Genomic DNA, 12,545 nt, shown 5'->3' on the forward strand with positions numbered 1-12,545 from the left:
AAAAATACAAAATTAAAATTAAATCCCCCTGTCCCTGCAAGTGGTAAGAGCTCGAAATGTAACACTGTTCTGCGAAGAATCACAGTAAATGTTGACTCGTCGGTGCACCTTTGTTATATATATATATATATATATATATATATATATATATATATATATATATATATATATATATATATATATATATATATTATCCAATGGTCCTTAACTGAGTGCGTTAGCAGCCCTATATTCTACCAAATGTAACCAGTCATGCTACAGGGCCCGTTTCCCAGTACTCCCAGCGCTTCAACGCCTTCTCTTGGGGCTGCCTTTCCGCGCCTCATTCAGTCCGTCTCTTTCTCATACTTAGCGGGCCAGCGTATCGTCTCGAGCGGGGTTGTCGAAGCCTTCGAAGCAGCGGCGGGCGTCGACCGCGGATATGCCGACAGAACCATTTGTTCGGCCACATATCATTTTTCCAACTGACTGGTGATTTGCTAGGCGTCGATTTCCACATCGAAAGAGCCATGCGCAACCTTCTTCAAGAGGACCGCCTTTGCCGGTCGTGCTCTTTCGGCCCGGGGAAGCCCGATCACCGCCTTGTAAAAAAATATGGCATTGCACCCCCTTCCCCTCTCGTACTCTTTACGTCTGTGTCACCGTTCTGCTGGGGCATCCAGCTATGGCAAAACAAAATGTTAGATATCAACGGCCTGGTGAAGCCGGTCGAGCCGCTGATTTCCCGAATAAAGCAGTCCTTTCTGGGGTATACTATCTAGGAGGTGTCGGTGCACCGCGCAACGTTGCGCTTATTTACTGGCCGAAAAAGAAGCAAACGCCCCGGGAGCGTATACGGCAGCGAAACGGTGGCGGCGTCGAGGAGCGCCGTTTGAGAGTTTTCTTGGGGGTGCGTTGGGGGAGTAATAGGGCGGGTGAATGAAGGCGGAGGCAAGATAGGCCGAGCTGAACGCCTCGGGCCCACTGTCCCTAGCGCGCGCGGATGAGGGGCTATTTGTTCCTTATGACGCCTTTCTTTGACGGCAGCTGCCGGAGATATTTTCATTCCGAATGGACGTCTGCAGGGCCCGAAATAAAGCGTTGGCTGGGGAGACCGCGTTGTGCAGCCACTGGCTGCCTTTGTTTACAGCCGGGCGGGCGAATGGTGCCCCCTCCTTCCTCCAGTCTCCGGCGGGGGCCCAGCAGCGGCGCCGCTTTTATTTTTCGCGCCCCGTGGCAGTTTGGGCGCGAGCACTGTTCCCCTGCCCGCAGTGGACGATTTATTCCGCGACCCTTAAGGAGTTATGTGCTCCAGGACAGCGGGCGGCCTCCGCTGCCGCCGCCGGCTGCACGCTCGCCCGCGGGCCGCACCCGGAGCGCCGCCGCCGCTCTTCCTGCCCAGTGCATAAAGGAAAACTAGGCACAGCCCCCTCCTCCACCGAGCGGCGCATTCAATTTCCAGCGCGTCCCTTGCTGCTGGCGGCATCCACGGCCGCGCGGTCCGAGCTGACGTGATAGTAATCCTAATTTCATTACGGCATCTGCGAGCACCACTCGAGAGAGCCGCCCTTGGTGCGCGAACACGCTCATTGCGGCGGAACCGATTAGAAAGTTTGGGGCTGCGCTTCTGAGCGAGGCGCTTCTCGCCTTTTGGGCGAGGGCGACAGAGGGGAGGGGGAGGAGGCCAGATTTTATGGCACGCCAATCCCGAAGTGGCCCTCGCTTCTGACGGCTGGTTTACTTACTCGCCCCGTAATTTCTGTCCTCTTTAATGAATGGCCCTTTTCCCCGTCTGCCGGTCGACCGTTCAGAGCGGGGGCCGTGCGATACGAGCTATGCATAACGGTGCGCACCGGCTAACGGGCCTGACGAAGCACGAGCGAACTGCGCATGCCTTTCTCCCTTATGTCCATTTCTTCAAGAAGGCCGGAAAACAGCCGGGTGTGTTGTCAATGGAGGTTGAGATCCCATTTGATAGGCTCTGTCAATATAAGCGCGTATATGCCTCAACTCACCGAACTGCTGGCTCATGAAACAAGAGCTGACGCTTCCTCAAGCTTCTCCTCAAGAGAAAGCATTGTGCAGTGCTTGTTTGGCAGTATGCCTAGATTTAACGAGCGCTAGATGATGGCTCATCTGCTATGCTCGGTAACGGAGCAGCCGCGAAGAGGAATTTTCAGGTAGAGCTGGCACGGAGGCACACAATACAGCGCTGACGTCTGCCCTCATGTCATGAACGGCAAGTACAACAAATGTATACCCGTGGCTATATTATTGTACGCCGCTTACGGACGTTCTGACGTCTTCGATTGCATTTATTTGTTAAAATTATTTCAGCCCGTCGCTGGTTCGTTGACAGTTTGAAGATGTTAAAACGCAGTACACCAGAACCCCGTTGTATCAAGCATGTTGGGAAGAGGCATAAAGTTTACAAAGTCTGGAGTTTCGCAAATAATTGCACGAGGAACCTAAAACTAAGCGTATTAAGAGTATCTTGTTCGGAAAATAAATTTCACGCTACACGTGGAGTGGTTCTGTATTAAAATCCGCTTTCGTAAGCACGCATTCTTCTTAATGAACCGTTCGGGCTTATTCACCTAGAGTCATGGAATAGAACCGCACGAACGATCGCAAATAATAATAATAATAATAATAATAATAATAATAATAATAATAATAATAATAATAATAATAATAATAATAATAATAATAATAATAATAATAAATCTTAGCCTGTTTTGCGGTGTCCATTTCTTGGTTCGTGTCTGCTTGGTTTGTTTGCTTAGAGGTGCCTTTTTAGTCCCCACGAAAGCCTCTTCCGTGTGCGCAACGCAGCGTCGCGAAGCCAGCGCCTGTTCGCAGCAGCAGTCCGCGGCGGGCCCAAAGAGAGCATGAATGCAAACACCTCTGAGCTCCTCTATCGACTTAGCGAGAAAACAGGATTACGCCGTCGCGACCCCCCTCCAATCACCCCACCCGAAGGAAGCGCCGTCCTGCGGGGCTAATCTACGTTTAATGCCATTTAGTTTTGTGCTATCGGCATCCCCACTGATCAGCGTGTACACGCGGCGGCCAACCGGAGCTTGCGTGTCCCTTCCCCGACGTATTCCTCCATCCCTGGGAGGCTCAAGAGCAAGGCCCTCTCCCTTCCCCGCGATTACATTCTGCGGCGGCGCTCCTAACTGCCTTTCCATTGAAATAAATGGCCGCGACTTCGCTGCGAGGTGCCGGCAGAAGCGGTGCAATCTCTTCGGGGCTTTAAAATGAATCGAACTGTGGCGAAAACACTTGCTGCTGCTTCCACTTCTCGCCACCTCCACGGAAAGTTGGTAAGCCTCCTTTTCGGGCGCCCCCGCCCTCTTCCGCCCACACCATCTTCCCGTAAGACGCGGCCCACGCCCGCTCAGTTTGGCCGCTCGTTCTTCTTGCTACCGCGCAAGCTGGCCTCGCCGCGGGATTACCGAACTCGCTCTTTTCTCCCCCACCTCCTCCGCGATCCGACGAAGAGCGAGCATTCCGCTTAGTATCGATTTGTAACTCTTTCTGCCCACTCGGCCTAAGTTAGAAACGATACGTCGATGGATATTGATATCGCGGCAGCGCTCGAATTAACGCAAGCTTGACTCTCTACTAATCGTTCATGCGGTTTTTGCCGGCGAAGGATTTCCGAAGCGTGCTTGTGCACTGAGAAAGGGAATAAAGATGAGCTTGGGCCGCGTGTGCGGTGCGTAGTTCAGGCGTATTTGGTGATGCTACGAGTGACAGTCCGTGCGGCTGAAGGGGCGCACCCACTCAGTTTTGTCTGGCGCAGCGCGCAGGAGAGGGAGAAAAAGAGAGAGAGAGAGAATCTAATGAGCACCGCACCCTCGTTTAACTTGGCCCATTGTTAAACGAAAACGAGGGCAAAAACGCAGCCTTTCAAGCTCGAAAACTAAATCATTGCATCTGCTGTTCACGAGACAATACCACCCAGGCAATATACTGTGACCTCTACCGGGACCGTGATCCCTTATCTTTCGTTTTCTTAGAGCTCGGGGTGGCAGCCGAATACCCGTTTATTTTCATATTCGTTTTTCTCGTGTTCCCAAGGCTTCTGCCTAGTCGTTCACAGAATGAAATTTCTACTCTTTATTCATAATAGCGGGGAGTGTTGCTTAGTAGCAAAAATGAGGACTGGATCAGATCCACGTATTTGTCGAGTCGAATTGTGCGAAGCCTTCCGTTTCTATCTGCTTTGTGCAGTTATTGAACGGTTGTGCCGTTACTAAATTTTTTCACCTTTACTGCTTCACCTTTACTGCTTGTGTGGTCCTATGTGAGCACGCACTCATGCCCACATAAGTTGCGGTCATTGGGACCATATAAAAGGGAATATTTTTGCCCTTAATTCTTACCTAATCAGGCCGTTTGGGCCATACAATAAGGGTCATACAATTAGTGGGCAGTTCGGGTTATTATTACCTGCGTTGTAGATTTTTTTTTCCCGCTCAATTCTTGTTGACCATTTTCAACCAGGAGCGCACGAGCCGTCTTAGACCTGGTTAATCTCCCTTTATCGGTACGAGCCATTCCTATTGGAGGCATCATCATCACCAATCCTCCGCATTGTCTGCTTCAGCTCCTCTCCCCAGCGTATAAGTAAAAAAAATTAGCAGTGGCTTAGCTCGGCTATGCCAGGATATACGTAGCGTGGGCTAAGGTTTAGCTGGTAATTCTTACGTTTCCTGGTTGTCAAGGAAAAGCTGATTACCATGCTTACCCTTGCTAAAACGATTTCCAATCGAATCCAATCCAATCCAATCCAATCCATTTTAATGCAATCCAATCCAACCCTGTTCAATCCAATCCAATCCAGTCGCGGCGGCGGTGGCTCCGGCGCACCAGCAGTGCGCCGTGAGACGTCACTGCTTCTCGCGCATGCGCAGCACGGCCCTCCAGGAGCCACGCGAAACTGCTCAACCTCGGCCAGTGTAGCTCGCGCTACAAAAGTGACGAAGACCTTTTTTCCCGAATTGAACACGCTTCTCTTACGGCAGAAAAACAGGGGGGCTTTTGTGGAGACCACTCCTGTTTCTCATTCCCTCCTATTCTGTTCGTATATCCCTTTTCATCGCAAAAGCAGGTGCCTGTATTGTTTAGAAAGTAATTCGGTAACTTATATGAGGCTCCACAGCCTCCCACCACAAAAATCTGATGATTGCCTGCTGCTTCATGGTGCAGACGGCTGCGAATTTCGCCTTATTATTTTTGTTTCCATGCGCGGCCGCCTTCGTCGTGAAATACCAAAGGCCAAAGATAGCGTGACGTCAACATCTTCTGAAAGATCGTGTTTTCCACTGACAAAGTTTAAGGGACACGGGTTGTTCGTTTCATGAAATGCCGGTGGTCTGCAGTTACTTTTATCACAGAAAGTGGTCGAGTTCGGACGCGGATCCATTGGTACGGTGCCGAGGCGAGCAACAAAACCTCAACAACACGTAGAGCCGTTCATTGGCCTGCTGCTTCGGAAGATCCCAGAGCCTGTCCGGGTTACTGCGTTTGTTCGTGATCCAATTTTCGAGGAGGAGCTTTTCTGTCTGGCGTTAAAACAGCGAAAACGCCTCACTCCGGCGCTGTTTTCGGTTCTTGATTCCGCGCAACCGGCAGGCCGTCGCGCGGGGAGGGCAAGATTAAACTCTGCAGCATGAGACGGGAAAAAGCGCATGCAGGGTAATTTAATTAACCGCAGAGGAGGCGTATTGTGCGCGTTTGTTTTCCACAGCGTTAGTTAGCCCAGCATGGCTGGCTGCAATGTGCACTAAACTCGAACGCCAGCAGCGTCCCGTTGAAACGGCATGGTGCGGAGGTGAACGACCCGCAGCTGCGAACGTATACACAGGGCGCACCTCTGCTCGGCGCCATTCATGTAGTACATGCACTGGCGGCTCACATTAAAGCCGGAAGAAGGCATGGAGCTCGCGAATGCCTTTAGCACTATCCAAACCCAGTAGAAAAAAAAAATGTAACGTTTGGAGGAATCGTGCGGGCGCGTCTGCCTTGAGTGGGCATGTTAAAACGAACTTAGTGCGTTGACAGAACTAAGGACCGAACCATGGCTCCACCGTCCGGCCCCACTGTACGGCCGCACCGGTTTTGAAGCTGAATTCGCAACCGCTGTGCTGCCTGCGTCTCCGTTTATTTTGTAGGTACCGCTGCAGCGTCATGGTAAAAAGGCCACGAGTGGGGAAGGGTGATATTATTTAATTTTTCTTCGTAGCTGCAATATTGATTTATTTGATTTAATTTCTTGCGCTTACCATTCATAGATTATAATATGAAGGCACTCTAGCCATACGAGGCCTGAGTTTTCTTCCAGTACCTCACATTGGTACCTCGCGCTGGGTGAACAGCAATGTCCTGCTGCGGAGAGACCTGCACGGCCGGCCGTATATAAGTGGTGACGTAGCAGCGGGCTTCTTTCGAAGTTTCCACGAAGACGCATTTGCGGACTTAGTACGTCGGGGTGATTCCTTTCTTGACTTGTGCGTCTAGTTGCTCGATTGGTGACTTTCTTGATTGTTTGCTCGTTTCCTTGCTGGCGGGCTTTCTCAGCAGAAAGGTTCACAGGCGCACTCTGCAACTTCCGCGGGGGCAGAGGTCAAGTGCCATTTTTCTGTTTGCTTTCGCACGGATGTTGAGCTGTACGTAACTTAAATCCCTACCGAAAGAAATTACAGAATGTTTTTGTCGCTTTCGGTTTTTCGAGTTTGCCTTCTAGTGTTCGTTTTAAACTTCCGGGTTCGGTTGCATTAGTGAGGTTTGAATGAGTTTGGTGTCTGGTGTCCGCTCTAACGGTCCTTGCAAATCTTTTAGGGCTTACTGCTGTGCCATGGCTCGCCTGTTAAATTTAAAAAAAAAAAATTGTTTCTCCGACATTAAACATAGTTGCCAGTGGGAGGGAGGCAATCATATATTTTTTTGTAAAAGGCTCACAGTAAATTTTAATTGGTCAAGGCTTCTGACGAGCCGTAGAAACTTGTACGTTTATTTTCTTTCAGGATGCGCGCTCAAGGATCAGACCACAAAGTACGTTGTCTAGCCTGTTTGCCCTTTTAAAGACGGTATTCCTTCCTAAAATTTTGGTCTGTCTGTCTGTCTGTCTGTCTGTCTGTCTGTCTGTCTGTCTGTCTGTCTGTCCGCCCCTCCCTCCCTCCCTCCCTCCCTCCCTCCTTCGATTCAGCCACCGGGCCAAAACTTGAAAGAATGGTTGAGCGAGAAGTTTATTATAGGCAAAACCTTTCCAAACCACTAAATCTATAAACATTGCTTATACTTGTCAACATTGCCGAGCAAAAAGAAAACATTAGGCATATTTGAGGCAAAATATCAATTCATAAGTGATATTTGCAGCGCTTTTTCAATTAAAAATACATGGCTGTTTGATTTTTCGTACGGATGTTGAGGTGCACGTAACCTAAATCCCTACCGAAAGAAATGACAGAAATTGCAGAAAAAATGCTTCGACCCAAAAATTCAAAAAAGCATTCGCGCGTGACGCTATCCCTCCTGGCGGCATTCCAAAAAGTCCAACCGAAACGAAAGGTTCCAGTAAATGGCGGGAGCAGTGGAAAGTGGGAAAATTGAATTGACTTTAGCAAATTTTCACGTTTATCGCGCGAGGAGCGAGACGGGGCGGAGAGGTGGGCGGAGGAGAGAAATAAGGCATTGACGTGGTAGAGGCGATAGAAGACGACATTTCGACGACATTTGCAGCAAAGTGAGCAGATACGCGGCCAATATTTTTCTTGGCTAAATATTTCAAAACTAGTATTATTTCAGCGCGGTGGAGTGTGTGGGCCTTGCACCGCTCCTAAGATATATTCCGCTCACTGGCTCGTGCAAGAGCTGCTCGCGTTAGGCCTCGATCGCTGGCGCGTCGGATGCGCCTGTTCCCGTGCCCAACACGGCGAGAGCTATACGTAGTTTCGGCCGAGGTCATGCTTGCGAAGGATCCGCACAACCGTGCGTGCACTCAACACGCGAGTAGAAAGGGGGCTAAACAAAACATAACAAAAAAGAATGCATCGCCTGACGCGTGGAAAGCGCGTGTAACGCGCGTGGTAGCGCGCGTTATGAACACTGCGGCCACTCGGGCGTGCAGCGCGCGTGTTTTCAGCGTTGGTTTGCGTGGAGCAAGTCTCGTCGTGTTTGGGAGCCCTGCGAGACGGCGCGCGCTACGGTTCGGGCCTCAAGGAACGGGGCCCTCGTTTTAGTGTTTGTGCTGGGCGCCTGACGGTGCGGGTTGTTTGCAGTCGCGGCGAGTGTTCCCGCGGAACTCGAGGGACCATTTTCGCCTTTTCTTTTGTCTGCCGACGTTCGGTCACCGCGGCAACGACGCTGCATCCTTCTCCGCAGCCCCTTTTCTTGTTTCTTTCTTTCGCTGCGCCTAGCACTTGGCGAGTGCGGAGTTGATGTGGGCCAGGACGCAGGCGTCATTACGTTGTCAGGAGGGCCATTTTGGTGCGTTGCGCGCCTCCTAATGACTTCTCGAGGAGTTTCGGCGTGCGGGTACACAGAGCACCGCAGGACTTGACCGCTTGACATGCCAGGCTACGGTCGCCTGGCCTTTGTGCGTCGTGTATCGTCTTTTGTGCGTCTTGCCATTGCGCTCGGCGAGAAAATGAAGCCTCAGCGCACGACTGCGGCGACGCGCAGTATTAATTTTCGCACGCCTCTGCCGGCGTGTGTTATTCACCGTACGCGCGTGTTGTGCGTTGAAAACCAGCGACTGAACCCGCTTCCCTCCCCACGGTCCCCGTTCCCTACCTCCTCGCCGTTTCGTATGGTTTACACTTTTTTGTATTGCTTTTGATTTGCGTGATGCAGTGCGCTGTGTGAACGTAACTCTTGTACAGCGTTCACTTAGTAATCCTGTTTCTTTCTTTCTTTTTTCCCTTTTTGCAGGTATTGTGCCCGTCTGTCTTGGTCGATTTATTTGTGGCAGGGGATTTCAGGTAAACGTTGTTTTTTTTTTTGTTCTTACCGATCGCAGCTCGTAGCAAGAATAGGTTTGCAAGCTTCACCATCCGGCATGATATAAAAGTATTGTGTAATTGAGTGATTTAATTTGCTAAAAGCCTAAAGGTTGCATTTCGCTACACGTATACATATCATATGCAATCAGGCCTTTTTTTCCTTATTTTTATTTGATGTGAGGCGAAGAGGGGATTAAAAACTAAAGATCTATAGTAATACGATCAGGAAGGAAAGCAACCTCAGAATGACCGCGTGTTTAATGCAAATGAGAGTGAACAATTTTCTTCATTCTGACTCTGAGTGTCGGCACAGCTGCTGGCACTGCTTTCAGGCCGTGCAGTTGCGTCAGGGCCAACGTCGCGTGCGCCCATTTCTAGTTTCCTGACGTAAAAAGAATGGAAACGAGTATTGTTCGCGGGAGATAAACCCGGGCCATTCCCACCGTGGCGAGTGTTGACGCACGCGAGAGGAGGATGCTCGCACCCTTCTCCCGTTCTCGACCGAGGGTCCGGGCGCGCAGTGGCGGTGTACGAGCAGTCTTTATCGGTTCTGTCCGCTCGGGATTCCGTTGTGCGGGAAGCGAAGTGACATCCTGGAAACGGATGACGGACGAGCGCCCTGCTGCGCGTCCTTCCGCAATGCCACTAAGGCCCGCCAACAATGCCCCGCTGCTCGGGTGCGCTTCCTCCGCCGTCTAGCGCCCGAGCCCCGTGGCGCAGCGAGCTTTCCGGGGCGGATAGAAGACGCGTTTGTCGCCGCGGCCTCTCCTGGGAGGCACCGTCTTGTCTCGCGCCCTCCTATCCACATCCTACCGCGTCGCCGCCGGCCTTTTCTTTTTTCTTGTTTCGCCCCAGCCCTGACTGGCACGTGTGGCCCGGTAGAGAAGAAGTCGAAGTACCATATCCTGACGTAACCCTTCTGGTCCAGTTAGTGCCCGGCTAGACAAGCGGCCCGGACGCGTACGTCACACCGCCGTGTACTGGCGAGGGCCCTAAAAAGGTCATAACAAGAAGAAATAAGTATATTTCGCTTGCCCTTCAAATCTTGTAACTGCGTATATACGTCGCAAAGAACCGTTAACAATTTAGCAGCAACTACGATGACAGAAATATAATGTTTTATTGAGATTCGAGTTCTTCTAGAAGCACGGTGAACTGGTCAGCTGCCTTGCTTTTCCGAAACTTTATTTTTAATATTTTGCAAACTTAGACCGACGGGATATTTTTGCATAGCTCAACCCGGTTTAGAAATCGGACTGGACAGCATGAGTGCGTTGTGCGGGGTGGGGGTCTGCGAAGGCGTATGCTGATAAGAAAAATGGCGTGGGTTGGATCCCCGGCCGTGGCGACTTCGTTCTAATGAAGGCTAAAATTAAAGCTGCCCATGTGCACGGTACTTCAGACAATGAAAAAGAACCCAAAGACATTAAATAAAGCAGAAGGCCCGAAGTACGGTGCAACTTATTGCTTTTTTTTTTTTTGGCCCCAGAACTCAGGTGTGTCTTTTTTTTTTCGTAGCAGCAACTACTGCAGCAGAGCAGATTAAGAAAAAAAGGCGAAAGTCCTTGGGAAATGTGTCGGACACGGGGAAAAATGTATTAATGAAAAGACTGCGTAAAGCTCAAAATTTGATATTTCGAGAAACAAAATAGTTTCTTTATTCGTTTTATTGCGAAATCTCATCGCGGATTTTCCCAGGAAGAGCATGTAACATAAAACTTCAGAGAGTAAAATGCCGGTGCAAAAAATGTGGTTGAGATAGATCAACTCAAAAAGAGGAAAGAGCTAGTTTAAGTTTGTGTCTCGGCAAGAGAGTCGAACCCGTTAACGTGAGTTAACATTACATCGCAAGTAGAAAAGCAATACAGCAACTTTATTTGATACGTCGTACATCGACATGCGTAATACAAGGTTAACGCCAACATTAATACGTAAATATTGAATACGTGTGGGTAGTTATTTTAGGGCACAAGTATACAAAAGACGAAGAAAATACCGATCAGGAATGATCAGAGTATTGCGGCGAACTGAATATTAGGAAACACAAGTAGTGTTAGGATGAGTACACCAGATAGCACACATACATTTGAAAAATACGCATAAGACATGATCGGAAATTGTCCGAGTATTTCTCTTTACATCGTTGAAAAGGGCAGTGTGCCCTTTTCAACCTACGTCAAAAATTTAGTTACATGTGCAATGTTAAAAACGGACGGTGGGGAAGTAATCGGCAGCGAAAAACAAAGCGATAAAAAAGCATCGGTGGAAAGCAAATGTAACGCTTTACTGCCAAAAGTGGCGCAGCAAGCAAATATGCACTAAAATGATTCTCGTGATAGCTGAAGTTATTTTATTACTGTGTCATTTTTAATGCCTTCGTTGATCATACATTTCAAGGAAGAGTAATTTGCGAAAGTTGAAATAGTGGGATGAACTGTTTTTCCGCGGAACCTTCCCCACACATTTTTTTTTTTTTTTTGTCAGCTGAAGTTTTAATTAGGCGTCCATGTTCAGGTGAACCAGAGCAGGAAACGCGGACGCAACGCCAGGAAGGCAGTGCACATTCAGAAAAGTAGCTGTGCGTCCGCCTTCTTTTTGCGTCCGGGTTTTTCCCGCTGGTTCGCCTACAAAAGCATTCCAACCGACTAGACCGTAATGTCAGTCCCACCGAAGCGCCCGCGGGGGCAACACGCCTCCGCGGTGTAGAGCACATGGCACTGCCATTCACCTAATTGGTGCTCAGGTGTCTGGCGACGGAATAGGCGAATCTCGGTTCCACGCGCATCGAAGAGTGAGAGACGCTCTTTTAGGCGGCGGATGCATTCTCGGCTGCGGACAAGGATTTGGAAAAGCTGCGAGGGCTGACACACACGCATAAAAGCGATTTCATGACCGCGTGCCGCGGCAACTGTGAACCGGTGGTCGCGGGGGCAGCGGCTGGTGCCAACAAAGCGCACGCGGCGTCCAGGCGGCCGCGATTCATTTCGAACCGGTATCGAGCGCGGGGGTTGCGAGCGCGTGGAGCCGGATGTCAGGCTGCGGGTCGATAGCGGGTCGGCCAGACGCCGCGTGAGTAATGACCCGTGGAGCACGCTGTGGAGTGCGGCCCCGAGCCGATAGCCTTGGCGCCGGCTAGGCTCGGGCCCTCAGGTGCGCCTGCCGCCAGGCCGGTCCGCATGCAGGCCGGGGGGATCGAGGGCGGCACGCGCACGGGACGACGTCTTTGCTGGCCGGCTTCGGAACGACGCGGTGAGGCTGCCCACGTGTCCTGCAGCGAAGACCAAAGGGGGCCAGAAAAAAACGAACATTGGCGACACTTCGCGGTGACTTGTTCGCGAGTTCTAACTGAGCGAGCAAAAAAAAAAAAAATGATGAATAGGTTGTTTTCTACGTGACGAGTGCATGGTTTAGGAATTCAGGAGACACCTGCCAGTCTCGCCACAGGCGATGACGTCATGTGTCTCCTTTTGGGCGCACGGATGCGCGGCCTTTCTCAAGCGTCGTAACCGATGGTTGACTCACCTGCGCTCCTTTCGAGACCGCCGCGAGTGT

General features: G+C 50.5%; 1 protein-coding gene and 1 long non-coding RNA gene across 2 annotated transcripts in view; both read left to right on the forward strand.

Moving 5' to 3' along the window:
- The window catches only part of LOC144155777 (Krueppel-like factor 6), a 393,838-nt gene that overhangs the window by 255,354 nt on the left and 125,939 nt on the right, over positions 1-12,545 (forward strand). The gene's annotated exons all lie outside the window — the stretch shown is intronic.
- LOC144155778 (uncharacterized) overlaps positions 1-12,545 on the forward strand; it is a 196,480-nt gene that overhangs the window by 125,407 nt on the left and 58,528 nt on the right. Inside the window, exon 3 of the long non-coding RNA XR_013319633.1 lies at positions 8,923-8,972. This is a non-coding gene — a long non-coding RNA (uncharacterized LOC144155778). The remainder of the gene's footprint in view (positions 1-8,922; positions 8,973-12,545) is intronic.

Source organism: Haemaphysalis longicornis, unplaced genomic scaffold, assembly GCF_048455015.1.
Source record: "Haemaphysalis longicornis isolate Haplotype H1 unplaced genomic scaffold, Haemaphysalis longicornis Haplotype H1 scaffold_1, whole genome shotgun sequence".
Classification (NCBI taxonomy): domain Eukaryota; kingdom Metazoa; phylum Arthropoda; class Arachnida; order Ixodida; family Ixodidae; genus Haemaphysalis; species Haemaphysalis longicornis.